The 11,630-nt window shown below is 41.2% G+C and overlaps 1 pseudogene; it reads right to left on the reverse strand.

Annotated features, from left to right (window-relative positions):
- Window positions 1-8,778: 8,778 nt before the first annotated feature.
- Window positions 8,779-10,475, reverse strand: LOC130210116 (zona pellucida sperm-binding protein 3-like; annotated as a pseudogene).
- Window positions 10,476-11,630: the final 1,155 nt, after the last annotated feature.

Below are 11,630 nucleotides of genomic sequence, written 5' to 3' on the forward strand. Positions count from 1 at the left end.
CGTAGCTCGCGAGCTAATAACGAAGCGCTTAGCTCGCAAGCTAATAACGAGGAGTGCTAGCTGAGCTAAAAACGAGGAGCTTTCTCATGAGCTAATAAAGATGGCCAGCACAAACCTGTTTTATTTAATTCGCCATGTATTGAATTCTCAACACTTAATTTACAATTTGCAATGTCATCCTCAGTTTTACAGAAGTGTTCATCAGGATCGATCTCTACAATTCAGGTAAGCACATTTTTTACAGTAGCAGTCGTGCCACAAAGCTGATGCGGTGGTAGTTTCTGCGTTTGGCCAAATTACCCGAGGGACGAAAGGGTGGACAAGGCTGTCCGAGGTGCGAAGAACCTCAACCTGACTGGCAGACACATGATGTAAGAATAATTAGATCATGTGGTATGCTAATTATATTAATATTCTAATAATTAGCAGATTAAACAAATATAAAAATAATTTACCTTATGTTACATATGGGGAAAACAACATTTAATCACATTGTTCTGGTCATAATTCTGTACTTTTTCATTGTGTTTTGACTTAATTTTAGATGATTACTTGGTGGCAAGGCGATGGTTTAAAAAGTATGTCCCTGACACAGCCGATCTCCATTCAGAAGAGGAGGCAATTCCTAAAAGGAGAAATCAATGCCTGTGTGAGTAAATGTGTATACATTTTATTCTTTAGAACTTTTACCTTAATAAAATAAAGTGTCTGTCATTCAATGTTATAGTATGACAAATAATATTTGCCCTCTTCCAACTATTGCCCTCCTCCACCACGGACTTCATCACCAGCAGGACAGCGAACAAGCCAGGGGTACACACCAACCTGGCGAGGGGCGAGGTGTGGTTCAGACGCCATTGCCTGCTGTGGTGAGCAACAACTCAAACGGCTATGGGATTCAAATTGAACCTTTTTAATCATTTCACTTTTACAATGTTAACGATGGTAAATTGGATACGAGACATGCAATACACACTGTCACATTGAATCCAAGTGAATATGATCATTACGATTGGATTAATGGAGTTGTATAACACTTGATGTTTCCATATTTGATGTAAAATCTCTTAATCGTTACCTTTTTCCTTTTTGAGCAACAGCTCAAAGATCCAGCCAACGCTTATAATGAAGGAGAGTGGTGAGTTGTTGTTTTTAACCTTTGTGTTGCCTTAGGGTCATTTTGACCCGAATCAATATTACCTCCCCCTTTGGGGCATTTTGTCCCGATTCAATGTTTCACCCTCCTGTTACCTTTATATTTACTAACATTTTACCCTTTGGGTTCAATTTAGCCAGCAATTAAAACCTCCAGAAAATTATTAGAATTAATATTGTTTTCCAAGTTTAAGTGTGAGGCACTTTATGTTTGTTTGTTGACTACCGAAAGAACACCGACATTAAACATTGAATGGGGTCAAATTAATCCTAAGGCGGGGAGAATGTAATATTGATTGATTCAAAATGACCAAGGCAACACAAGGGTTAAGAATCTCAAAAAGCTCATTAAAATCTATTGTATGTCATTAACACTAGATAATACCCTGTTTGATGGTAATGTTTTTAAAACAATATCAAATATTAATAGTACTTTTCTATCCATTTTAGATTTCCCTAGGAACAATCGGAGGACATGATGTAAAACGTGCAACGTGGAACATCCTCGCACGCATGTTCACTGATGATGTTGGCAAGTCCATAAATTGGAAAGGGATTAATGGAAAAAAATCTTTCAATCTAATGACGTCCAAGACTTTGCTCCGTAAGTAACTCATATATAATGAAAACAATTTGATTTCACCCGGAGGTCTTTGTGTTCAAACTACGAATAACCATGTTTCTAAATAAAATGTTTGAATTGCAACTTTATTCTATTTAGGTGAATGTTACTCAACATACCTTTACATAATAGTTATATGATATATTAGCTCTATGGAGTGGAGATGGTCAGCTGCTTCAGGTTCCTCGGGGTCAACATCAGCAACGACCTCACCTGGTCTGCTCACACAGACAAGGTGGTCAGCGGCCCGAGCGCCTCTTCTTCCTGAGGAGACTGAAGAAGTTTGGCATGGATTCAGTCATCCTCACCAATTTCTACAGATGCACAATAGAAAGCATCCTGACGGTGCATCACAGTGTGGTATGGGAGCTGCACAGCCAAGGACCGCAAGGCCCTACGTCGTGTGGTCAGGACTGCGGAGTTCATCATCGGTAGGGAGCTCCCAGCCCTGCAGGACACATACCGTACACGATGCCTCAGGAAGACTGGCAGGATCTAAAGGACTGCCATCATCCAGCCTTCAGTCTGTTCACCCGCTGCCTTCTGGAAGACGGTACCGTAGTATCCGGTCGCACACAGAGACTGGAGCAGTTTCTTCCGAGAGCCATCAGGCTGCTAAATGGACACTGACACCACGATCGACACTTTGCACTCCACTTTATACACTGTCACTTTCAGCCTTGTACTTACACTTACACTTTCTATTGCACTACCTGCTTTCACTACCTGCTACTCCCATTTGTCTGTAGTTTAGTTATTATGTATTACATGTTAGTATTATGTTCAGAGTTCTTGTACAGTGTGTATGTCATGTTATATTATGTTCGGCTATTGATGGTTGTTGTGTGGTGCCTTGTCCTAAGAATTTCAGTGCCCAGTCTGACCCTGTGTCATTCTGTGTATCTGACAATAAAAGACTTGACTTGACTTGACTTGACTATATTTAGCATAGCACACTTTAAGTGCCAGACAGCCACTAGATTTTAGACTGCATGTCTGATTTATGTTGCACTGAGTATTCATGTGATTTTGTATCTGCTTGTGTGATTACAGATGCTGTCAGAAAGAATCACTCAAGACATGCGTCCACTGACGACCAGGTTCTTAAGCACGCCATTCGGTGGTTCAACCTGGCAGCAGACCGGGGTAGCTCCAGGAGGCGTGCTACTGTAGACGTCCCCACACTGAACAGACTTAAAATATATCTCTTTTAAATGTGTGTATATAATTTTGTTCTTTCAAATAAAAACTGTTTGACATTATTTACGTTTGCAATTTGTTGTTGTTGCATTGATGCATATTTGTTAGCTTGATCTGGGCCAAATGAGCCGCTTTATGGAAGGGTCAATATTTTATGAATATTACGCAGCGCGCATCTGTTTTCCCGCGGCTGTGCATTTAACCGCTGATCCGGACCCGCTTTGGGAGCCTTCCGGAGTCTACGGGCGGTTTAGCGGATCTGGAACAGAGTCAGTTTGCTATCTGGGTTGTTATAAAATGCGCATCTGTCCGTAATCTATACCATAAAGTTCGCATTTTAACCTAAAAAAGTGTTCCTTTTAACCTTTCAAAATAAAAGTCCGATTTATCTGTTAAGCGGAAGTAGTATAAAACGTCTATATTTATTCAAACAATACAATATAAAAGGCATACATACATCAAAATCTATAAGGAAAATGCCAAACAGTCAAACAACTCAAAACAATAAACCCTTCATGGCGTTATTTACAGGCGTATTTACTTTTCATCAAACAAAAAGAGCAGGTACCCGGAAAAATCTGGGAAATAATTTGGGAATTGTTAATAAAACATGATTTACCCTTCAACTTCCACTGATATGCATGCAAACTAAGACATCATTTCACACACACACACACACACACACACACACACACACACACACACACACACACACACACACACACACACACACACACACACACACACACACTACGTACACACACACAGGCAGAGACACACATACTCACACACACACACACACACTCTCATACACACACTCTTACACACGCACACTCACACATGCACACACACACAGACACACACTCACACACACACACACACACACAGAATGACACACACACTCAGACACACATACAGACACACACACAGGCAGAGACACACACACACACACACACACACTCACCCACACACACGCATACTCTGCAGACTGACCCTTGACCTCCCAATTGTCTCTCAGATATAACCCTCCTGCTTTATATTTAATATATTATATTTACCTAAATATAAGACTTTGAGGTCATGAGGGGAATCCCCTCCAAAACTTTCACAAGAGAAAATTGTCACCGTGCCAATAACCCTTGTACGATCCTTAAAACCAGTCTTTTAGTACATTTTTTATACTTTCAATCAACTTAAAGATCTGGATTCTTTTCAGATTCAAAGAGGGGCCTCTGAATATGAATACCCTACAGGTTTGGACCGATAGCTCTGAGTTAAGGGCCCCAAAACAGGTCCAAAGGGTCAAATTAAACATGTCAGAGCTTAGCTTTCTTTTCCAGGTTGTAGCCACTCCCAAATGGGGTAGAATACAATTGAAGTTGTTCATATAGTACAAACATTTAAGGAGTTGTTAACCTTTGAAGGAAGGAATTTTTGTTTTCCGGTTTTAAACCCTTCCCAAGCAGGGATGCTAAGTGCTATATGTTGCCAGCCTACATGGTTGGGCCCCATTTGGGAGTGGCTACAACCTGCAAAAGAAAGCTAAGCTCTGACATGTTTAGAAAAAAGTTAAAATCAGCCCAAGCTCACAACAGGGTCTCAGATTTGTTAAACCACACACCCTCTTCAAGTCCTGGATTTCAGACAGCCAATTAACTCTTGTGGGTGTTTCAGAGGAAATTTCACCCCATCACCTCATTGTAGGCCCTGTCCTGAGTGTCTGTGTTCAATTTGGGATTTCCAGGACGAATATTTAGGAGATTATGGCCATTTTTGCACTTGTCAAAAAATATGCAAATTTAAGAGAATAAGGCCCAATTTGACCCTTTGGACCTGTTATTGGGGCCCTTAACTCAGAGCTATGTCCAAACCTGTAGGGTATTCATATTCAGATGCCCTTCTTTGAATTTGAAAAGAATCCAGATCTTTAAGTTGATTGAATGTATGAACAATTAACTAAAAGACTGGTTTTAAGGATCGTATAAGGGTTATTGGGTGACAATTTTCTCTTGTGAAAGTTTTGGAGGATTCCCCACGACCTCAAAGTCTTATATTTAGGTAAATATAATATATAAATATAAAGCAGTAGGGTTATATCTGAGAGACAATTGGGAGGTCAAGGGTCAATCTGCAGAGAATGCGTGTGTGTGCCTGTGTTTGTGTGTGTTTGTGTGTGTGTGTGTGATTCTGCCTGTGTGTATGTATGTGAGTGTCTGTATGTGTGTGTCTGAGTGTCTGCGTGTGAGAGTGTGTGTCTGTGTGTGCGTGTGTCTGTCATTCTGTGTGTGTGTGTGTGTGTAAGTGTGTGTCTGTCTGTGTGTGTGTGCGTGTGTGTGTGTGTGTGTGTGTCTCTGCCTGTGTGTGTGTGTACGTATATGAGTGTCTATGTGTTTCTGTCAGTGTGTGTGTGTGTGTGAAATGATGTCTTAGTTTGCATGCATATCAGTGGAAGTTGAAGGGTAAATCATGTTTTATTAACAATTCCCAAATTATTTCCCAGATTTTTCTGGGTCCCTGCTCTTTTTGTTTGATGAGAAGTAAAAACGCCGGTAAATAACGCCATGAAGGGTTTATTGTTTTGAGTTGTTTGACTGTTTAGCATTTTCCTTATTGATTTTGATGTATGCCTTTTATATTGTATTGTTTGAATAAATATAGACGTTTTATACTACTTCCGCTGAACAGATAAATCGGACTTTATTTTGAAAGGTTAAAAGGGCACTTTTTTTAGATTGAAATGCGAACTTTATGGTATAGATTACGGACAGATGCGCATTTTATAACAAGTTTAATAGTTGATTTTACCCGTATGGGACTAACTCTGTTAAGGTGGTGATGAGGTGGTGATAGTGTACGAGTTTTAATTAATGTATTGTCACCTAAAAAAAGAAAATAAAGGAGAGTCACCAGCAGTAAGTCTTCACGCCAATTCATATGATCCGTTACAACGCCTATTGCTGTCAGAATACGCAGGCGAAACAACAGATACAATAATAATAAATAAGACTAGAGGACGCTTTTTACAATTCATAACAGCATTGTAGAAAAGAGAGATAGGCCTAACAAACGGCAAAGATACGTTGATCAGAGACGTATTTGTAATTATAATACGTCAAATACAAACGTAATCTGGAGAGAAATACGTTTCAGTCAAACGTAATTTGGAGAGAAATACGTTTCAGTCAAACGTAACTGCAAATTGCATTTTAGGTCTGGGGGAACGTAATTTTTGTGATACAGGCTTGCCCCCGTTGCAGCGCGGGTTCCTTCCGGGTTCTCCAGGTTCCTCCGACATGCAGCTCAGGTTAATTGGAGACTCTAAATTGCCCTAAGGTATAAATGTGAGCGTGGATGGTTGTCTGTCTCTATTTGTGCCCTGCCAGCTGGGATGGAATGAAATCTCCCAAAAGCTGCACTGTGATCTCCTTCACAATGACAACATTTAATGGGCGGATCCTTCCCAAAAGCAGGATTACCTCCACATGGAGCACATCCTTCTTTACCTTGACACTTGGCTTGCAGTATGAGCCGTTCTTTGGCATTGACAGCATCTTGGTGCTGGAGGAGGAAACTCTCTTTCTGAGTAGCTGAAGAAACCTTCAAAGTCAGGATTACTGATAACGTCTGTGCTCTTTCTCCTCTTCTTTTAGGAGTAATATGTTTTGCATAAGTCACTTTCAGCTTTTTTAATATCCTCCATTGTGACAGATAGCGAGTCTCTCGATGATATTCAAATGCGTACCTCTTTTGAGGGGGGTGGTGGGGGCTTTTGCCCTCTGTATATATTGACAGATGTACAATAGATGTCATGTGGACAGATGAAGAAAACAACAGCACATTCAATGCATATGACATACATTATTCATATACTGGGAGGAGTAGGCATGATGAAACAAGTTCCGCCAACAAATAATACCAGCAGCAGGATGGATGTAATATTATAATAATGATAATTATGGTATTGGCTATATAAATAAAAATGCAAGTAATAATAATGATGATAGCTGTAGGGGATAGGTAGGACCAGGGTACAGATAAAACCACGATCCATGTAAACCTGTAAGCAGAGAATGACCCAGGAGAAGTAGAGTTAGTAATGTGCATTGAAGAGACGTACATTTGTCCAGAAGAAGAGTGAGAGGAGGAGAGAGGAGCTCAGTGTGTCCTAAGATGTCCCCTTGCAGTCTAGGCCTATAGCAGCATATCAAGGGGCTAGTACAGAATGTTAGGGGTGACTGTGGCTCAGTGGTGAGCAGGGTCGGCCTTCCATCAGAGGAGCGGTGGTTTGATCCCGGGCTCCGCTAGTCCATGTCGATGTGTCCTTGGGCAAGAACACCCGTTACCTATGCTGAGGACAGTATTTCAAATGTGATGAATGAAGTTGCCAAGGAGAACACACACAATGGTGGGGGAGATAGATAGGTTCTCTGATATATACACGTGTACATACATAAATACATGGTGAACTAATCTTACATTAGGTTGTTCAGCTGTACTAAGACGGCATTGAAGGCCTAGGTAGAAAATGCACGGCCGGCCACTGCTTTCATCACATGCAAGGGTGTAGGTTTGCATATGGTCCAGAGGGACTAGTCACAACCAACGTTTTGGAAAAGACAATTGTCCCCTGCAATATTTTGTTAATTTGAATTGCTTGTTCGAATAAATAATTGTGCACAATATATTTGCAAACTCATTCATATTATAACCTATGTTCAAACTCTGTCAGACATGAAAAGCAACTCCGGACACAACTCTTGTAAGACCAACATTCCAGAGCATCTGGAATTAAACGTCTATTGCAGTTCAACCCGAGAAGTTTGTATTAGTAGCCAATTAAACAAGTTGTGATGAGACTTTGAATAATAGGCGTCAAGTTCCTAGGTCTTTTCAACTCGTGCCCAACTTGAAATGTCTTGTTAAATAACTTAACAATTTCAAGCCAACAAATGAATTCAAACAAGCACATCACAAAAGTTACCAGTACCAGTGACTTCTTTGATAATACTGTGAGTTGAATCCTTGCCTCTGCTGAAATATTTCCAGAGAGATCTCTTCCTGGCAGGTGTTCCAATTTAAAGTAATTAACAGCCTGCACTGGATTGCTGGTGGTGCATTATGGGATTTGCAGTTTTGTAGCCAAAGTCAAGTGAGCTGAAATAAAACTTGAACAGCAAAATTGGAGAATTCCAGTCATCTCAACAGGCCAACTAAACAGCAGTTGCACACTATTTTCGAAGATTAAGAAACATTACATCTTCAGTAGCAATAGCTTAAAACGTTTGTGCTGCTGTGGATTGGGGCAAAATACAGAATTAGACAGATCAGATTATAGGGAGAGTGTAGAGGTTGGATCTGATGGACAGGGTAATAAGGCTGCTTCAAGACTAACCATTTAAATGTGACAATTTAGTTCTGGTACAGAAGGCTATTCAACCCCTTGTAAAATACTGTGTTTAGCCTTGAAAGACCCCCACGGACAGAAAGAAAATGCAGAGGGGTTTTAGAAATAAATTAGTTCTGTGTATTAAGGAGCAACATATTCAGCCATCAATATTTTACCATGACAGTGATTAGGATGTTCCCAATGACAGACCTTCAAACAAATGTTGTGATAGATTAGAGATTTAGGCTTCTTGAATGTAAAGCCCAGTATTAAAGCTCTGGTGTATGTTGAGGACCAGATGTGCATGTCAAGCACTTGCCAAAAAAACAACACAAGATCAATAAGCAGAGCTTTCAAGTATAGTTATCTTTAATAACATTGGGGAGGCATTACACTTTTAGAAGTTTAAAAACAGTACAAATCCAATTCAGATTGAAGAGCCAGTGTGCAAGACAGATCCAGGCCTGGAGAACAAAAGACTGGATTAAGTAGCTGTTCAGGCTCAATATATAGACCAATGCAAAGTTGATATAAAAAATTACCTGGACAATCAATAATTCACATCAGTGATAGTCAGCGGCCCAAGGACAGCTTTTTGTGCCATACCACGCTTCCCTGTTTTTAAAATTTTAAAAAATTAAGTACGAGTCAAACCAGACAAGTTGATATAGTAGAAGTCACCAATACCTGATGCTGAACTCCTGACCCTCCTGGACTTGCAGTCAGAGTCACAGCAGGCACAGAGATAGCGGGAGGCAGAGTTGTCCAACTGCTCCCAGCTGAGTTCATAAGGGTCAGAAAATTATTCTCAGTGGTTCCATCAAACAAGTCAGATTGAACCCAGAGAATATATTGTGAATGTTTTCAGTAACATTTTTACCCATGCTCTTGGTCATAGTGGCAGGCCTTCTTGCTGTTGTCCTGACGGTTGGGATCCCAAGCCACAAGTTTACAGTGAATAAACACCTGTTGAGTGGAGAAGTGAGGTTACGAGGCAGTTGGCGTCAAATCTAAAAATTAACAAGTTAACGTTACCTCTTCACCGAGACCAAACCTAAAGGCTTGAAGGGAAAGGTGGATCTCAGAGGATTTTTGCCTTCGTTCGAATTTAGAGCGCGATACCAGACTGTCCACAAGACATCTGTGTGGTTGAAGAATAAAGTGTCACGTTTGATTTCTGGACAACAAAATGCTACAACGGTGAAACCGGATTACCCCTCATTGGCGATTATCGGGTACAAAGTGCTTTCAGGCTGCAGCTCCGGTGTGGTAGCCGCTACGCATTCCTCAAGAAACAGCAGCAAGGGCTGATGGGCCTCCTGGGCCACGCTAGCCATGATCGGGATAAAGGAGCCCAGAGGAAAGGTGGTGGATTCAGCTGGGCCAGAGAAGTCAGCTGCAGCAGTAAATGGAGAGAATTCATTATGTTACAGGAGTCACTGGGAGAGCTGCCATCTCAGCGAGGTCACTGGTTACACCCACCATTCATGAGGCCAAAGTGGAACTCTAGATCTCCGAGACCGTACGTGTTGAAAATTGGGGCATGAAGCCGCGGGTACCAGTCTTCAGGCCTGCAACACAACAAAAAGCATGAGTAAAGCAACAGCTGCCATGTTACCAAACTCTCAAAGCTGAAGTAGTGTAAACACCCACCTCTCATATACACAGACAACGGGGTGAGTGAAGGCCTGAGGGTCAGAGTCAGAAGAGGAACTGTAGGTCAGATCGTTGGTGAACATCAAGCGATCCCCAGTTACCTACGAGACACAAATGTTACCAAGCTGCAGAAACACTGTGGACTCAGTTAGCAGGTAGACATGTGGAGGTTCTACGCACAATTCTCCTGAAGTTACAGTCGTCGAAATCACGCTGAAAACAGCCTCGGTGGCCGAGAAGCTGGTGGGAAGCAGTTACCCAGACGGAAGAGCGAGGTATCGCCGGACCTGCCCTCCTCCACACCAACGTCACAGAATCGGTTCCAGTCCAGCTTCATGTCTGGAAGGGGACACGACACGAAGAAGTCAAGTTGCTACTCAAACAAGCTTTTGTGAGATCAAAATAACAGAAATGTGTCCAGCATTTTGATGCAAGATTACCTGCATACACCGACATGGCCGCAGCCAGGCTCACAAGCAGAAACACGTTGCCAAAAGAACGCCATCATGATGCATGCTGGCTCTGGACACTGTGGGTGTTTTTATTCCTCGTTACCGGGGCAATTTTCATCAAGACAACCTCTTTCAGCTGGTGTGTGTCGACGGCCTCAGGTGCAGAGGGCCGTCAGACTTCTTCTACTTCTCCTTCTTCTGAAGTTTATGGGTGGACTATAAATTAACGTTGACGGTGCATGCAGCACCATCATCATGACTTTAGGACATGTGTCATTTTAAACAGAGTAATATTGCTATTATCATGAATGTAAAACATGTCAAAAGACTTCATATAGCTACCCCCCAACCTTTCAGTCTTTCTCTTTCCACGCTGAACTTCCTGCACACTATCAACAAATTCACCATTTTCTTTACAGTTGCATATCTCTCATTAATCCGACAGTCTTAGAAATAAAAAATTCTTGTAAATTCTATTCTGACATATAAACTTCAGTTAAAGGATCCTCTCAAACTGTTTGACCCGGTTGTATACTGAGGTCAGAACCTTCTAAGATTTCTGAAACTACTTTAACTTTAAATGTTCTATTTGATTATTTAAAAGTCTATTGTCCAGTTATATAACCTTCCACCTGTGCCTATGTTACGCTCTCTCAACGTCAAAGAAAACTAAAGCCGTATCTTCCTTCATGTGAAGAGTCTTTTCTATTTCGGTACTCACATTAATGAGATCATCTGCTGTAGATCTTCCTTTTCTAAAGCCACTCTCATATTGGTTTATATTTCTGTTTTGATCTTGCATGCTTTTGTACTTCACATCCCTCTAAAGCAGGACTGCATGGTGTTCTAGAAGCTAGCACTGTCAACCCAGAGCAATCGGGGATGGAATTTGATTCCCGATCCCGGCCGGCTCTTCTGTGTGGAGTCTCACGTTCTCCCCGGTTGCAACCCTGTATCACAAAAATTACGTTCCCCCAGACCTAAAATACAATTTGCAGTTACGTTTGACTGAAACGTATTTCTCTCCAAATTACGTTTAAGTGAAACGTATTTCTCTCCAGATTACGTTTGCATTTGACGTATTATAATTACAAATACGTCTCTGATCAACGTATCTTTGCCGTTTGTTCTCTCTCTTTTCTACAATGCTGTTATGAAT

The sequence above is a fragment of the Pseudoliparis swirei genome, chromosome 19 (genome assembly GCF_029220125.1).
Source record: "Pseudoliparis swirei isolate HS2019 ecotype Mariana Trench chromosome 19, NWPU_hadal_v1, whole genome shotgun sequence".
Taxonomy (NCBI): domain Eukaryota; kingdom Metazoa; phylum Chordata; class Actinopteri; order Perciformes; family Liparidae; genus Pseudoliparis; species Pseudoliparis swirei.